Raw genomic sequence first — 18,435 nt, forward strand, 5'->3', positions numbered from 1 at the left:
CAGCAAGGAAGAAGCCACTGCTCCAAAACCATAATAAAGCCAGACTACGGATTGCAACTGCACGTGGGGACAAGATCGTACTTTTTGGAGATATGTCCTCTGATCTGATGAAAAAAAATAGAACTGTTTGGCCATAATGACCATCGTTATGTTTGGGGGAAAAAAAGGGATGCTTGCAAGCCGAAGAACACCATTCCAACCGTGAAGCACAGGGGTGGCAGCATCATGTTGTGGGGGTGATTTGCTGCAGGATGGACTGGTGGTGCAATTCACAAAATAAATGGCATCATGAGGAAGGAAAATTATGTGGATATATCGAAGCATCATCTCAATACCTCAGTCAGGAAGTTAAAGCTTGGTTGCAAATGTGTCTTCCAAATGGACAATGACCCCAAGCATACTTCCAAAGTTGTGGCAAAATGGCTTAAGGACAACAAAGTCAAGGTATTGGAGTGGCCATCACAAAGCTCTGACCTCAATCCTATAAAAAATGTGTGGGCAGAACTGAAAAAGCATGTGCAAGCAAACTTTTGTTCTTGACCAAATACTTATTTTCTACCATAATTTGCAAATAAATTCATAAAAAATCCTACAATGTGATTTTCAGGATTTTTTTCTAATCAAATCAAATCAAATCAAATGTATTTATATAGCCCTTCGTACATCAGCTGATATCTCAAAGTGCTGTACAGAAACCCAGCCTAAAACCCCAAACAGCAAGCAATGCAGGTGTTGAAGCACGGTGGCTAGGAAAAACTGTCATGTATTGTCATGTTGTGTCTTGTTTCTGTCCTTTCCCTTCACCCTGTCTCCCTCTGCTGGTCGTTATTAGGTTACCTTTTCTCCCCCTCTTTCCCCCAGCTGTTCCTTGTCTCCTCCTAACTACCTCGTCACCCCTTTTCCCACCTGTTCCCTTTTTCCCTCTGATTAGTCCTCTATATCTCTCTCTGTTTTTGTTCCTGTCTTTGTCGGATTCTTGTTTGTGTTATTCATGCCTGAACCAGACTATCGTCATGTTTGCTGCAACCTTGTCCTGTCCTGTCGGAATCTGCCGGCCCATCTGAGCCTACGTTTGTTTTGTTATTAAAGAAGCTCTGTTTACGTTAATTCGCTTTTGGGTCCTCATTCACGCACCGTAACAGAAGAATACGACCAAGAATGGACCCAGCGACTTCGGATCCTCTCCACTCAGCCGTCGAGATCCAGGGAGCGATGCTAGGCAGACACGAGCAGGAATTGTCTGCTGCTCGACATGCCGTTGAGACCCTGGCCACCCAAGTCTCCAACCTCACAGAACAGGTTCACCATCTCCGCCTCGATCCACCGGCCACTTCCAGGGCTTTCGAATCTCCGGAGCCCAGAATCAATAACCCGCCGTGTTACTCTGGGGAGCCCACTGAATGCCGCTCGTTCCTCACCCAGTGTGATATTGTGTTTTCTCTCCAGCCCAACACTTACTCCAGGAGCACTGCTCGTATCGCCTACGTCATATCTCTCCTTACTGGACGGGCTCGTGAGTGGGGCACGGCAATCTGGGAGGCAAGGGCTGAGTGTACTAACCAGTATCAGGACTTTAAGGAGGAGATGATACGGGTTTTTGATCAATCTGTTTTTGGGGAGGAGGCTTCCAGGGTCCTGTCTTCTCTATGTCAAGGTAATCAATCCATAACAGACTACTCTATTGAGTTTCGCACTCTTGCTGCCTCCAGTGGCTGGAACGAGCCGGCTTTGCTCGCTCGTTTTCTGGAGGGTCTCCGCGCAGAGGTAAAGGATGAGATTCTCTCCCGGGAGGTTCCTTCCAGCGTGGATTCCTTGATTGAACTCGCTATTCGCATTGAGCGACGGGTTGATCTTCGTCACCGAGCTCGTGGAAAGGAGCTCGCGTTCTCCGTTGCCCCCCTCTCCGCATCACTACCATCTTCCTCTGCCGGCTCGGGTGCTGAGCCTATGCAGCTGGGAGGTATCCGCATCTCGACTAAAGAGAGGGAACGGAGAATCACCAACCGCCTCTGTCTCTATTGCGGTTCCGCTGGTCATTTTGTCACTTCATGTCCAGTAAAAGCCAGAGCTCATCAGTAAGCGGAGGGCTACTGGTGAGAGCTACTACTCCTGTCTCTCCTTCAAGATCCTGCACTACCTTGTCGGTCTACGCTGGACCGGTTCGTCAGCTTCCTGCAGTGCCTTGATAGACTCTGGGGCGGAGGGCTGTTTTATGGACGAGACCTGGGCTCGGGAACATGACATTCCTCTCAGACAGTTAAGGGAGTCCACGGCCTTGTTCGCCTTGGATGGTAGTCCTCTCCCCAGGATTCAGCGTGAGACGCTACCTTTAACCCTCACTGTTTCTGGTAATCATAGCGAAACCATTTCTTTTTTAATTTTTCGTTCACCTTTTACACCTGTTGTTTTGGGCCATCCCTGGCTAGTTTGTCATAATCCTTCCATTAATTGGTCTAGTAATTCTATCCTCTCCTGGAACGTCTCTTGTCATGTGAAATGTTTAATGTCTGCTATCCCTCCTGTTTCCTCTGTCTCTTCTTCACAGGAGGAGCCTGGTGATTTGACAGGGGTGCCGGAGGAATATCACGATCTGCGCACGGTGTTCAGTCGTTCCAGGGCCACCTCTCTTCCTCCACACCGGTCGTATGATTGTAGTATTGATCTCCTTCCGGGAACCACTCCCCCCCGGGGTAGACTATACTCTCTGTCGGCTCCCGAACGTAAGGCTCTCGAGGATTATTTGTCTGTAGCTCTTGCCGCCGGTACCATAGTCCCCTCCTCCTCTCCCGCCGGAGCGGGGTTTTTTTTTGTTAAGAAGAAGGACGGGTCCCTGCGCCCCTGCATAGATTATCGAGGGCTGAATGACATAACAGTGAAGAATCGTTATCCGCTTCCTCTTATGTCTTCAGCCTTCGAGATCCTGCAGGGAGCCAGGTTTTTCACTAAGTTGGACCTTCGTAACGCTTACCATCTCGTGCGCATCAGGGAGGGGGACGAGTGGAAGACGGCGTTTAACACTCCGTTAGGGCACTTTGAATACCGGGTTCTTCCTTTCGGCCTCGCTAACGCTCCAGCTGTCTTTCAGGCATTAGTCAATGATGTCCTGAGAGACATGCTGAACATCTTTGTTTTCGTTTACCTTGACGATATCCTGATTTTTTTCACCGTCACTCCAGATTCATGTTCAGCACGTTCGACGTGTCCTCCAGCGCCTTTTAGAGAATTGTCTTTTTGTGAAGGCTGAGAAGTGCACTTTTCATGCCTCCTCCGTCACATTTCTCGGTTCTGTTATTTCCGCTGAAGGCATTAAGATGGATCCCGCTAAGGTCCAAGCTGTCATTGATTGGCCCGTCCCTAAGTCACGCGTCGAGCTGCAGCGCTTTCTCGGCTTCGCGAACTTCTATCGTCGTTTCATCCGTAATTTCGGTCAGGTGGCAGCTCCTCTCACAGCCCTTACTTCTGTCAAGACGTGCTTTAAGTGGTCCGTTTCCGCCCAGGGAGCTTTTGATCTCCTCAAGAATCGTTTTACATCCGCTCCTATCCTTGTTACACCTGACGTCTCTAGACAGTTCGTTGTCGAGGTTGACGCATCAGAGGTGGGCGTGGGAGCCATTCTTTCTCAGCGCTCCCTCTCTGACGACAAGGTCCACCCTTGCGCGTATTTTTCTCATCGCCTGTCGCCGTCGGAACGTAACTATGATGTGGGAAACCGCGAACTGCTCGCCATCCGCTTAGCCCTAGGCGAATGGCGACAGTGGTTGGAGGGGGCGACCGTTCCTTTTGTCGTTTGGACTGACCATAGGAATCTTGAGTACATCCGTTCTGCCAAACGACTTAATGCGCGTCAGGCGCGCTGGGCGCTGTTTTTCGCTCGTTTCGAGTTCGTGATTTCTTATCGTCCGGGCTCTAAGAACACCAAGCCTGATGCTTTATCTCGTCTCTTCAGTTCTTCAGTAGCCTCCACTGACCCCGAGGGGATTCTCCCTGAGGGGCGTGTTGTCGGGTTGACTGTCTGGGGAATTGAGAGGCAGGTAAAGCAAGCACTCACTCAAACTCCGTCGCCGCGCGCTTGTCCCAGGAACCTTCTTTTCGTTCCCGTTCCTTCTCGTCTGGCCGTTCTTCAGTGGGCTCACTCTGCCAAGTTAGCCGGCCACCCTGGCGTTCGGGGTACGCTTGCTTCCATTCGCCAGCGTTTTTGGTGGCCCACCCGGGAGCATGACACGCGTCGCTTCGTGGCTGCTTGTTCGGTCTGCGCGCAGACTAAGTCCGGTAACTCTCCTCATGCCGGCCGTCTCAGGCCGCTTCCCATTCCCTCTCGACCGTGGTCTCACATCGCCTTAGATTTTGTCACCGGACTGCCTTCGTCAGCGGGGAAGACTGTTATTCTTACGGTTGTCGACAGGTTCTCTAAGGCGGCTCATTTTATTCCCCTTGCTAAGCTTCCTTCTGCTAAAGAGACGGCACAAATCATCATCGAGAATGTTTTCAGAATTCATGGCCTTCCGTCAGACGTCGTTTCGGACAGAGGTCCGCAATTCACGTCTCAATTTTGGAGGGAGTTTTGCCGTTTGATTGGGGCTTCCGTCAGTCTCTCTTCCGGCTTTCACCCCCAGTCTAACGGTCAAGCAGAACGGGCCAATCAGACTATTGGTCGCATCTTACGCAGTCTTTCTTTTCGCAACCCTGCGTCTTGGTCAGAACAGCTCCCCTGGGCAGAATACGCCCACAACTCGCTTCCTTCGTCTGCGACCGGGCTATCTCCTTTTCAGAGTAGCCTCGGGTACCAGCCTCCGCTGTTCTCATCTCAGTTCGCCGAGTCCAGCGTCCCCTCCGCTCAGGCTTTTGTCCAACGTTGCGAGCGCACCTGGAAGAGGGTCAGGTCTGCACTTTGCCGTTATAGGGCGCAGACTGTGAGGGCTGCTAATAAGCGTAGAACTAAGAGTCCTAGATATTGTCGCGGTCAGAGAGTTTGGCTCTCCACTCAGAACCTTCCCCTTAAGACCGCTTCTCGCAAGTTGACCCCGCGGTTCATTGGTCCGTTCCGTATTTCCCAGATCATTAATCCTGTCGCAGTTCGACTTCTTCTTCCGCGATATCTTCGTCGCGTCCACCCGGTCTTCCATGTCTCCTGTGTCAAGCCCGTTCTTCGCGCCCCCGCTCGTCTCCCCCCCCCCCCCCATCCTTGTCGAGGGCGCACCCATCTACAGGGTCCGTAGGATTTTGGACATGCGTCCTCGGGGCCGTGGTCATCAGTACCTAGTAGATTGGGAGGGGTACGGTCCTGAGGAGAGGAGTTGGGTTCCCTCTCGGGACGTGCTGGACCGTGCGCTGATCGATGATTTCCTCCGTTGCCGCCAGGTTTCCTCCTCGAGTGCGCCAGGAGGCGCTCGGTGAGTGGGGGGGTACTGTCATGTATTGTCATGTTGTGTCTTGTTTCTGTCCTTTCCCTTCACCCTGTCTCCCTCTGCTGGTCGTTATTAGGTTACCTTTTCTCCCCCTCTTTCCCCCAGCTGTTCCTTGTCTCCTCCTAACTACCTCGTCACCCCTTTTCCCACCTGTTCCCTTTTTCCCTCTGATTAGTCCTCTATATCTCTCTCTGTTTTTGTTCCTGTCTTTGTCGGATTCTTGTTTGTGTTATTCATGCCTGAACCAGACTATCGTCATGTTTGCTGCAACCTTGTCCTGTCCTGTCGGAATCTGCCGGCCCATCTGAGCCTACGTTTGTTTTGTTATTAAAGAAGCTCTGTTTACGTTAATTCGCTTTTGGGTCCTCATTCACGCACCGTAACAAAAACTTCCTAGAAAGGCCAAAACCTAGGAAGAAACCTAGAGAGGAACCAGGCAGGCTATGTGGGGTGGCCAGTCCTCTTCTGGCTGTGCCAGGTGGAGATTATAACAAAACATGGTCAAGATGTTCAAATGTTCATAAATGACCAGCATGGTCGAATAATAATAAGGCAGAATAGTTGAAACTGGAGCAGCAGCACAGTCAGGTGGACTGGGGACAGCAAGGAGTCATCATGTCAGGTATTCCTGGGGCATAGTCCTAGGGCTCAGGTCCTCCGAGAGAGAGAAAGAAAGAGAGAATTAGAGAGAGCATATGTGGCATGGCCAGTCCTCTTCTGGCTGTGCCGGGTGGAGATTATAACAGAACATGGCCAAGATGTTCAAATGTTCATAAATGACCAGCATGGTCGAATAATAATAAGGCAGAACAGTTGAAACTGGAGTAGCAGCACAGCCAGGTGGACTGGGGACAGCAAGGAGTCATCATGTCAGGTAGTCCTGGGGCATGGTCCTAGGGCTCAGGTCCTCCGAGAGAGAGAAAGAGAGAAGGAGAGAATTAGAGAACGCACACTTAGATTCACACAGGACACCAAATAGGACAGGAGAAGTACTCCAGATATAACAAACTGACCCTAGCCCCCCGACACATAAACTACTGCAGCATAAATACTGGAGGCTGAGACAGGAGGGGTCAGGAGACACCACCAGACAATGTTGTCTGTCATAGTTGAAGTGTACCTATGATGAAAATTACAGGCCTCTCTCATCTTTTTAAGTGGGAGAACTTGCGTAATTGGTGGCTGACTAAATACTTTTTTGCCCCACTGTATCTCCCTGGCTCATGCAATACACTTACTGTTACTGTCTTGGCTAAAGTAAACATATCTCCCTGGCACATACAATACACTTACTGTTACTGTATTGGCTACAGTATACATATCTCCCTAGCACATACAATACACTTACTGTTACTGTAATGGCTACAGTATACATATCTCCCTGGCACATACAATACACTTACTGTTACTGTCTTGGCTACAGTAAACATATCTCCCTGGCACATACAATACACTTACTGTTACTGTATTGGCTACAGTATACATATCTCCCTGGCACATACAATACACTTACTGTTACTGTCTTGGCTACAGTAAACATATCTCCCTGGCACATACAATACACTTACTGTTACTGTATTGGCTAAAGTATACATATCTCCCTGGCACATACAATACAGTTACTGTTACTGTCTTGGCTAAAGTAAACAAATCTCCCTGGCACATACAATACACTTACTGTTACTGTATTGGCTAAAGTATACATATCTCCCTGGCACATACAATACACTTACTGTTACTGTCTTGGCTACAGTAAACATATCTCCCTGGCACATACAATACACTTACTGTTACTGTCTTGGCTACAGTATACATATCTCCCTGGCACATACAATACACTTACTGTTACTGTCTTCGCTACAGTAAACATATCTCCCTGGCACATACAATACACTTACTGTTACTGTATTGGCTACAGTATACATATCTCCCTGGCACATACAATACACTTTTGGACCCACCTCTCTAGATTTATGGTGCTTTCACAACAACTGGAGGCAGGATTTACAATTCCGAGTTAGATGACCGTTCAAAACGTATTTTCCCAGTCGGAGCTCGTTTATTCCCGACTTCCCAGTTGTTTTGAACTCACTGAAGTCAAATTAATAGTTGTTTTGTGCGTGGCACAAATCATTTTTCATTGACAGCACGGTCAATGTTGAATGTTTATCATTTTAAACTTGGAAAAGAGACCCTTAACCCCATATTTGGGACCACACAGCCACTGTCACGGATTCCTTCCAAACCACTCGTTGAATTTGCGATTTCCAACTTGTTGTGTAATGTTTATGATGAGTACCGATACCTTTTTATCTAATTATTTATCTTCATATGACAAGGATTAAAGAGGATTTGCCAGTAGATTGTCAAATTGATCCATGATGATCAAATCAAATGTATTTATATAGCCCTTGTTACATCAGCTGATATATCAAAGTGATGTACAGAAACTCTGCCTAAAACCCCAAACAGCAAGCAATGAAGGTGTAGAAGCACGGTGGCTAAGAAAAACTCCCTAGAAAGGCCAAAACCTAGGAAGAAACCTAGAGAGGTACCAGGCTATGAGGGGTGGCCAGTCCTCTTCTGGCTGTGCCGGGTGGAGATTATAACAGAACATGGCCAAGATGTTCAAATGTTCATAAATGACCAGCATGGTCAAATAATAGTAATCACAGTGAACAGGTCAGGTTTCCATAGCCGCAGGCAGAACAGTTGAACCTGGAGCAGCAGCACGGCCAGGTGGACTGGGGACAATAAGGAGTCATCATGCCAGGTAGTCCTGAGGCATGGTCCTAGGGCTCCGGTCCTCCAAGAGAGAGAGAGAGAATTAGAGAGCGCATACTTAAATTCACACAGGACACCGGATAAGACAGGAGAAATACTCCAGATATAACAGACTGACCCTAGCCCCCCGACACAAACTACTGCAGTATAAATACTGGAGGCTGAGACAGGAGAGGTCAGGAGACACTGTGGCCCCATCCGATGATACCCCCGGACAGGGCCAAACAGGCAGGATATAACCCCACCCATATAACCCCACCCACTTTGCCAAAGCACAGTCCCCACACCACTATAGGGATATCTTCAACCACCAACTTACCATCCTGAGACAAGTCCGAGTATAGCTCACAAAGATCTCTGCCACGGCACAACCCAAGGGGGGCGCCAACCCAGACAGGAAGATCACGTCAGTGACTCAACCCACTCAAGTGACGCACCCCTCCTAGGGACGGCATGGAAGAGCACCAGTAAGCCAATGACTCAGCCCCTGTAATAGGGTTAGAGGCAGAGAATCCCAGTGGAAAGAGGGGAACCGGCCAGGCAGAGACAGCAAGGGCTGTTCGTTGCTCCAGAGCCTTTCCGTTCACCTTCACAGTCCTGGGCCAGACTACACTCAATCATATGACCTACTGAAGAGATTAGTCTTCAGCAAAGACTTAAAGGTTGAGACCGAGTCTGCGTCTCTCACATGGGTAGGCAGATCATTCCATAAAAATGGAGCTCTATAGGAAAAAGCCCTGCCTCCAGCCGTTTGCTTAGAAATTCTAGGGACAATTAGGAGGCCTGCGTCTTGTGACCGTAGTGTACGTGTAGGTATGTACGACAGGACCAAGTCGGAAAGATAGGTAGGAGCAAGCCCATGTAATGCTTTGTAGGTTTGCAGTAAAACCTTGAAATCAGCCCTTGCCTTGACAGGAAGCCAGTGTACCGAGGCTAGCACTGGAGTAGTGTGATCAGATTTTTTGGTTCTAGTCAGGATTCTAGCAGCCGTATTTAGCACTAACTGAAGTTTATTTAGTGCTAAATACGGGTAGCCGGAAAGTAGAGCATTGCAGTAGTCCAACCTGGAAGCATCGATTCATTTTCCTGCATCATTTTCTGACAGAAAGTTTCAGATTTTTGCAATGTTACGTAGATGGTAAAAAGCTGTCCTTGAAACAGTCTTGATATGTTCGTCAAAACAGAGATCAGGGTCCAGAGTAACGCCGAGGTTCTTCAGTTTTATTTGAGACGACTGATTAATTGTCAGATTCAACAGAAGATCTCTTTGTTTCTTGGGACCTAGAACAAGCATCTCTGTTTTGTCTGAGTTTAAAAGTAGAAAGTTTGCAGCCATCCACTGTATCCAGTGCAGTAACTTTAGAGCTGGAGGAGGTGTATTTGGTCTACCGCGCCTCTTCTCTACTTACAGATTACATGATGACTCAAAAAAACACAACATCTTCATTGGTCTTCCCTATGTAATGATGCAAAATGATGCCTGGACATGGGGTACTCTGAGATCTAATTGTTTCTGTATAAAAAAATACAAGTATTTTTGTGTCATTTACTCTCAGTGATGAATTTCGTTTAGAAAAAGATCTGCACATTTTTTAAATTCTACACATCTGATGAATGGTGTTGAGTAAGTGAGGGAAGGAGATTTTGAGTTAGCGCTTTTGAAGAAAGAGAGAGAAAAAAAGAAAAAAGATGGAAAGAAAGAAAGAGAGAGAGAGAGAGAGAGAGAGAGAGAGAGAGGAAGGAGGTAGATTTGTAAGAGCTCAGCTGTGTCCTTCAGATGTAGCTCTGTTCCTCTGTGGGGAGCAGCTGCACCATGACACACACACAGGCCTGGGCTACATTCAAGATCACAACGCTCTGAAATGTTTCTATTTACCATAATACAGAGGAGGCTGCTGGGAGCAGCTAGAGGAGGATGGGCACGCTGGAATGGAATGAATGGAACAAAGTCGTGTTGTTTCCATATGTTTGACGTGTTTGCTACCGTTCCATTAATACTGTACCATTTCAGCCATTACAAGGAGCCCTTCCTCCTATAGCTCCCCCCACCAGCCTCCTCTGCCGTAAAGCTTAGTAACATTCGCTCTGTAGCACTATGGTTTAACTTAGACAACCTTATGAAAACCACCACTGACAGATGCTCATTCAGTAACAACATACAGTAGGCCTATATACAACACACACACCATAATACACAGTTATGTTGTGACTTTTGGCTAATTAATATTCAAGATAATGTATTGATTAATTACTGGAATGGTTAATTGATCTGATTCATTTGGTTATCCTATCCAAATTAATATTAGAGGGGCACCATTATTAAGGGTTGGATGTAGAGAAACCCTTGAATGAACTCTATCAGTAGTAGTGTTTAAACGTTATACCATTAATTACTATATCAACAATATAATCCAGTCAATTTGACTATATTCTCATTTTGAATAGCCGATAAACTCTGGCGCCTGGAAGACTTGCTGATAATCCCCCGTAACACGTGAGTCAGGAATGATGATTGGCTGAGAGTGTCAGTCTTTTGACACTCAGAGTGGTAAAACGGGAAGAGAGAGTTTAGTTTTTACCTTGTGGTAGGGCGTAAGCTACTCCGTGAAAGGAAGGTCCGACCCCCCTTTCACCCCATTTAATGCAGGCACAGGGAACATCTGTTCTCCAACACCTACAACTGAGGGGCCTTTGACAATAAAAACCTGTAAATGTTGGTCTGTAGGGTGTGTGATTTCACTCGTGGGCTCTTGTAACAACAGTGACTAAATGTGAGTTAAACATGAGTGTAAGTGTGAGTGGAGCTGCCAAGACTGTAACCACCTGTTGTGAACTAACAGAGAGGTAGACAGATGGAGAGAACCGAGGGGAATAGAATCACCTGTAGCAAGCTGCATTGAAGCATTCGGACAATCCGAAGTCATGCGCTGGACATGCAGCTGTCCCCTGCCAAGTTTGCCTTCGGGGGAAATGAATGTCTCATCACCCTTCCTCCTTGTTTGTTCTGGCTGTTAAATGGATAGTAAGCAGCCTATGACTCTGTTTCACTCAGGGACATGATAAAAGAAAGAGGAGCTATAGCACAGACAGTAGTATGGGGAGTTCTGGCACTGACAAACTTCAGATTTTTGTGATTGGCCAGCTGTTAGAACTACAGAAAGCTGAAACTTTACATTTTCCCCAACATTTATATCCAAATTGCCAAACATTTGTTATGGCATACTTTAAAATGATATATCATGACACCTTTTTTTGAGTAGGCCTAACTTGTGTTTTATAACCATTTTTCAAATAATGATTTCCTGTTAAACTAGTCCACTGGGATGAACATAATCTAACAGCTTTTCATTAGAAGTAAATGTATACAACCTAGGTTGAACTGGGATGCAGGTTGTTGAAGCGGCCTTCGAATACGCTTGAGATTCTAATGCCGATTTAAATTGGCAGTTTTATCATATTCAATTGCTTGAAGATCCATCTTTCCCCTAATGTGATTCTGATCAATTTAACCCCTTACTGTCCCTATAGGTACCAACTTCAGCTGATTGAGATTCATAGCACACACTCTATACGATCTGTGACTGCAGTGTCCTCTCCTGCCTGCCTGTGTGCCTGTGTGCCTGTGTGTGTGTGTGTGTGTGTGTGTGTGTGTGTGTGTGTGTGTGTGTGTGTGTGTGTGTGTGTGTGTGTGTGTGTGTGTGTGTGTGTGTGTGTGTGTGTGTGTGTGTGTGTGTGCGTGTGTGCATGCGTGTGTGTGAGCGATTTATACAGGCATAGATATCCATTTCACTTAGCCTGCTGATTGTGTGTGAACAAACCCAAACAGTCTTCCCTCTGACGGAATCACACAACAGAACAGTTTATTTATTCAGTGTTCATGGGAATTCATTCAATAAAGATTGAATGACAGAGCAGAAAATACCCTAATATACTGCAATAAGGACACACGTTGGTTTATAATAACAAAGAGGCATTTTCTATGTAACCTCCATTGTCCTCCAAGAGTGGCTGAAAACACAGTATCTCACACAGTATCATGGCTCAATAAGTCATCTATATTTCATTAGCAATGATCCCTTTTGGGGCACTGAGCAAATTTTAGGTCTGGTGAGCGGAAACCTGAACATTGTGAGAATTTTACAGTGAACACTGAGGCTGTACCCTTACAGCTTTAGACAGTAGCCAATAGGCTAGTGTGGCTATTTGAGCATAATGTAGACCTACCAACCAAACCAATGGAGCAAATCCCATAACATGACTCATTACTTATCTATAACTGGGTTAATAACTCGCTAACTAGCCAAGAATATCAACAAATATGCACATGCTCGGATCTGTGCACTGATCTGAAAAGCGCATTCACTCGCTGGTGATTGAAAGACTAGAATTATACTCAGTTGCCCTCTGATTCTGCCTACAACAAAATCACAGCCTCAATCTTAAAAAGTTAGATTTGTTTTTCTTTGTTGCGTTGAAAAGGGCCCGATGTAATGTTGATTCGATCACAGAAAAAACGTTGATCTATATAGTGCAAACTAATGGGGCGAACTCAGTGAAGTTCAACGTCTTGCATCTCTGCGCAGCATGGCATTTCTTCTGTGCTGCAGTCCTGGAGGAAGTGCGCGGCCGCGCACACACGCAGCTTAGAGGGAACATCGCTAATTAGCCTAATTAGCCTTTGCATCTTTGCCACATTTACACAAAGAGCATCCCACAGAGTGCCCTACTTGTATCTCATACATAACTCATGTTTAAGTATAGATAACCTGAGGCTAGTTAGATACTCAAGGGCAGAGCTGGAGACCTGGAGCCCTCTGGTCACAGACTCATACACAGACTGTTTTACAGACAGGCTAGAGCCTTCTTTTTTACATTGACCTATCTACACAGCATGTGAAATTGGTACATTGGATCGTTTCTTAAAATGAGGGGACAGCGCTGCAGTGTGATATCCCAGTCAGCTGGAGCCAGGGGAGGGTGAGCTACCTCTGTCTCTGTTCTTTCAGTCAGCTCAGCATTTTCCTCCTCTGCCACAGCTGGTCAGGGCAAGCAGAAGGTCAGGGGTCAGACAGACATTCCAAAGACAACTCTCCCCTCAGAACAGCTGTTTCCCACCACCACCACCACAATGATACAGTATGTGTTTTTCAGTATGTCTAAGCCTGTACCATGTACAAACTAGGGGTCAGGAACGTCATTCGGAGCCCTGAAGAGTAATCAATATTAGTCTTGAATGGTTCCATATGGACTAGAAGCCATAGTATAGCAACAAGAGAGGATCTGGTCCATTAGATCATAAGACACATGCTTATGCTACTGTAGTAGTGAACCACCATTCTGTGAGTTAAAGAGTATTGATGTGGACTGTTTGTATTCCATAAGGCCATATGATACAGGCTACTCAGCTACTGATCTGCCATTCTCTACCCTATAGAGTAAAGAGTATTGATGTTGGCTGGCTGTAAGATACAGACTAGTACGACTGTGGCTTTGAGCAATTAGCCTACCTCCTGCTTCTCCTCCAGGGGTTATAATAGCACAGCAACCCTCTCGCTGGAGCGCCACAGAAATCGAACCGCAGCGGCCTTCCGCCAATGATCAAAGCCTGAGCCCACATCTTACCAGTCCCCGAAGAGAAGGAAAGAGATAACGAAGAGAGAAGAGAAGACAGAGTAAGGGAAGGAATCCACATAGTTCATCTCCCATCTCGACAGCGCTGGCTGCTTTACATATGAGGCACCTTTCTCTTTTTAATTCCCAGGACAGGAAACGGTTATCGCAGGATGCCCAGAGGGAGAGCAAAGAGGAGAGAGGCCATAATCAAGATCCTTCAATATCTTTCATTACACCCTGGTCACAGCTTTGGTCTTACCCATGTGAATACACACACACTCTCACACGCTTGCACGTGCACGTGCACACACACACACACACACACACACTTTTACCCCTGGGTAGATTAGGTGTTGTTTAATTTGATGTATTTTTCCATAGGTCTTTTTTCTAGATGCTTCTAGGGTATGGTTGAGTTGTAGTTGCAGTCAGTGCCATTTAAGATGAGGGAAGATACTTTTTTTCTTATTTCTATTACAGCATATTGGATGTATGTCATTCATATTCCATTCCCACAGTTCAAAGTAATAGCGACAGGTTTGGGCCACTACATGGTACTCAAATGTTCCCTATACCCGTCATGAGGTTGCTACAACCCAGCCTATAAATTAAAGTTTACAACGTAGGTGCACACAGGTCAAGAACATTTGAGGTGACAGACAGTGACACATTCAATACCGCATTGTATCTAACTGATATAGGGTGTAGTCACTAGTCCAACAGTTGCAAATGAGAGTTTCTATTGAACAAATTCAGGTATGTTTATCCCCGTTTTGTTCCGTTTGCTTCCGTTTAAGAAACGTTTTTCAACAGAATGGGCACAATACATACACTCCTGAAACAACAGTTCACTTTCATAGCAGCCACGTTGTATTCCTTCTCGCATCTATGCGCTCTCCTCCTCTCACCTTTTCCCTTCGCTTGTGGACTTCATTGCACAACACATCAGCTGTATGTAACTAGGCGAAAAACCTTTCCAAGCCAAACCATATCATAACCGCTACACAAAGCCTACATCGTTGTCACCATATTAGGCAAAGTAATGTCATCGTCAACATAGCTAATATAACGCTAATGCGTTAGTAAACCCACTTCAGTCATGCAGTAAAGTTACAGTGTACAGTCAGTAAGGAGTTTAGCACTTACACCGGTGAGCCCCGGTGGCAATACATTTGTAAAACCAAAAGCTTACCTTGACTTGGAAGAGTTCTAGTGTTGGGTTGGATAGTCATAGACAGCTAGCTAACATAGCATCTCTCTGTTTGAGCAAGTAGGCTAAACTAGCTAGCTAAATTTTCTAGTTAAAGTAAGTGAAACTCAAAGTGAAAAAAAATAATGAAATCTCTCTCTCTCCCTCTTGCTTCTCCTTCATTTTGGAAGAAATAAAATAGTTCAAAACTGTTCAACTATTAGCAACTAAGTATGCTCTCTCTAATTCTCTCTTTCTCTCTTTCTCTCAGAGGACCTGAGCCCTAGGACCATGCCTCAGGACTACCTGGCAGGATGACTCCTTGCTGTCCCCAGTCCACCTGGCCGTGCTGCTGCTCCAGTTTCAACTGTTCTGCCTGCGGCTATGGAATCCTGACCTTTTCAATTGATGTGCTACCTGTCCCAGACCTGCTGTTTTCAACTCTCTAGAGACACCAGGAGTGGTAGAGATACTCTTAATGATCAGCTATGAAAAGCCAACTGACATTTACTCCTGAGGTGCTGACTTGTTGCACCCTCGACAACTACTGTGATTATTATTATTTGACCATGCTGGTCATTTATGAACATTTGAACATCTTGGCCATGTTGTTATAATCTCCACCCGGCACAGCCAGAAGAGGACTGACCCCCCCTCATAGCCTGGTTTCTCTCTAGGTTTCTTCCTAAGTTTTGGCCTTTCTAGGGAGATTTTCCTAGCCACCGTGCTTCTACACCTGCATTGCTTGCTGTTTGGGGTTTTAGGCTGGGTTTCTGTACAGCACTTTGAGATATCAGCTGATGTAAGAAGGGCTATAAAATACATTTGATTTGATTTGAACATACTTTGGTGCGAAAAGTGCAAATCAATCCCAGAACAACAGCAAAGGACGTTGTAAAGATGTTGGAGGAAACGGGTACAAAAGTATCTATATCCACAGTAAAATAAGTCCTATGTCGACATAACCTGAAAGGAGGCTCAGCAAGGAAGAAGCCACTGCTCCAAAACCGCCATTAAAAAGCTGGACTACGGTTTGCAACTGCACATGGGAACAAAGATTGTACTTTTTGGAGAAATTGCCTCTGGTCTAATGAAAAAAAAATTAGAACTGTTTGGCCATAATGGCCATTGTTATGTTGGGAGGAAAAAGGGGGACGCTTGCAAGACGAAGAACACCATCCCATCCGTGGAGCAGGGGGGCGGCAGCATCATGTTGTGGTGGTGCGTTGCTGCAGGAGGGACTGGTGCACTTCACAAAATAGATGGCATCATTAAAGAGGAAAAATATGTGGATATATTGAAGCAACTTCTCAAGACATTGTCAGGAAGTTAGAGCTTGGTCACAAATGGGTCTTCCAAATGGACAATGACCCCAAGCATACTTCCAAAGTTGTGGCAAAATGGCTTAAGGACAACGAAGTCGAGGTATTGGAGTGGCCATCACAAGGCCCTGATCTCAATCCTATATAAAATTTGTGGGAAGAACTGAAAAAGCATGTGCGAGCAAGGAGGCCTACAAACCTGACTCCGTTACACCAGCTCTGTCAGGAGGAATGGGCCAAAATTCACCTAACCTATTGTGGGAAGTTTGTGGAAGGCTACCCGAAACGTTTGGCCCAAGTTAAACAATTTAAAGGCAATGCTACCAATTGATTGTATGTAAGCTTCTGACCCACTGGGAATGTGATGAAAGAAATACAAGCTGAAATAAATCATTATCTCCACTATTATTCTGACATTTCACATTCTTAAAATAAAGTGATGATCCTACCTGACCTAAGACAGGGAATTTTTATTTGGATTAAATGTCAGGAATTGTGAAAAACTGAGTTTAAATGTATTTGGCTAAGGTGTGTGTAAACTTCTGACTTCAAGGGCTGAAGCAGGGCCAGGGGCGCGCGCACACACACACACACGCACACACACGCACACGCACACGCACGCACGCACACGCACACACACACAGCATCTATTTTTCCTTATTATCAAGCATTCAGCTGGAGGCAAGGTTACTTCATTACTAGTGTGAGGGTGTTGGTGGTGAGGTGGGCTACCTGATGAGGTAGGCTGGCTCTTGTCCTGACTGAGAAATATAACCTACACAGTATTACTTACAGTAAACCAACCAATCCACTTACTAAAAGTCTACATCCAGTATAGCCAATACAGACAGATTTCTATGAGGAAATGTTATGAGGAATGCCGACGTGAGCATTTCCCCGTAGGCCCAGGCATATTGTTTGTTTAGCATGTAATTAAAGTTGCCTATTTATTCATGCTCAGATGAGAGCTTGCATTTGTAGGACTATGTGTTAGCAATTGTGCTTCTTTAAATTCATTCTTAGACCGAGTCATTATGTTGCTTAACCCCCCCCCAAACATTGTTTGGGACAATCCATTCTAAAATGCCAGTGACATAATATTACGTTTTGTGCTAATTCAAATTTAAATTATAATATTTCCAATTACCATGAAATGTGTTAGTTTCAAATAAATGTGTATTGTATCTGATTTTAAGGTGTAGGCTATTTTTGTATAATGTGTGGATCCCATTGAGTTCTACCTGTCAAGGGTATGGGACCATTTCCGGTTTCAGGAAGTTTGCTCCTAAATCAGGAGGCCAGGTGGTGTGTAGACAGTGTGCTGTTCATGAACCTCTCATGTATTAGCCAAAACTGTGCCAGTCTTTCATTTTTGGGGGTGTTTGGGTGATGCTGTTTTTTCAATAGAAACCTCTTTGAAGTACAACTATTCTTTACCTTTGAATTACTGGACTGTACATTTGTAAATATCATCACTGTTGCACTGTGGGCATACAGTATAACACTGTAAATCAAACCATCTACTGTCCAACTGTGTGCCCAAAACCCAAAGAACTATGCTGCTGGATCCGCCATCCCACTATTGAACTGAGTAACAGGTTAGATTCTCCCATCACCTTAAACAACCCCAGGCCTCATTTGAATGGCTTTGCGTGGAGTAATCTTTTACCTTTGTTCTGTTACATCACACAATCCTTGGCTATGTTCTCAAAATATTACACGAGGACACCTGTTAAATTTCCATGTATTGGTTCAACAACACCAGTGTGTATAAAGAAGGGGACTGAGCCCAGTAGACTACATTAGATCTGAAGAGACATTGTTTCAGAATGAGGGGTGTTGTAGCTCTGCTGGTGTTGCTGCACTGTCTGTCTGGGACATGGGCTCATGGAGAGAGTAGAGGGGACAGAGAGAAGGATATCACTGAACAGGGTCACAGAGACGGATGAAAGACTGATGCTGAACAGTTGACCACCTAGCCTGACATCTGCACTGAACTGAAGGTGCTGAGAGACATGGTGGTGGAACAGAGTGGAGCTGAGGAACATGGTGGTGGACCAGAGAGTGGAGCTGAGGAACATGGTGGCGTAACAGAGTGGAGCTGAGGAACATGGTGGTGGAC

This window comes from Oncorhynchus mykiss, chromosome 3 (genome assembly GCF_057628025.1).
Source record: "Oncorhynchus mykiss isolate SJ-2025 chromosome 3, ASM5762802v1, whole genome shotgun sequence".
NCBI classification, from domain to species: domain Eukaryota; kingdom Metazoa; phylum Chordata; class Actinopteri; order Salmoniformes; family Salmonidae; genus Oncorhynchus; species Oncorhynchus mykiss.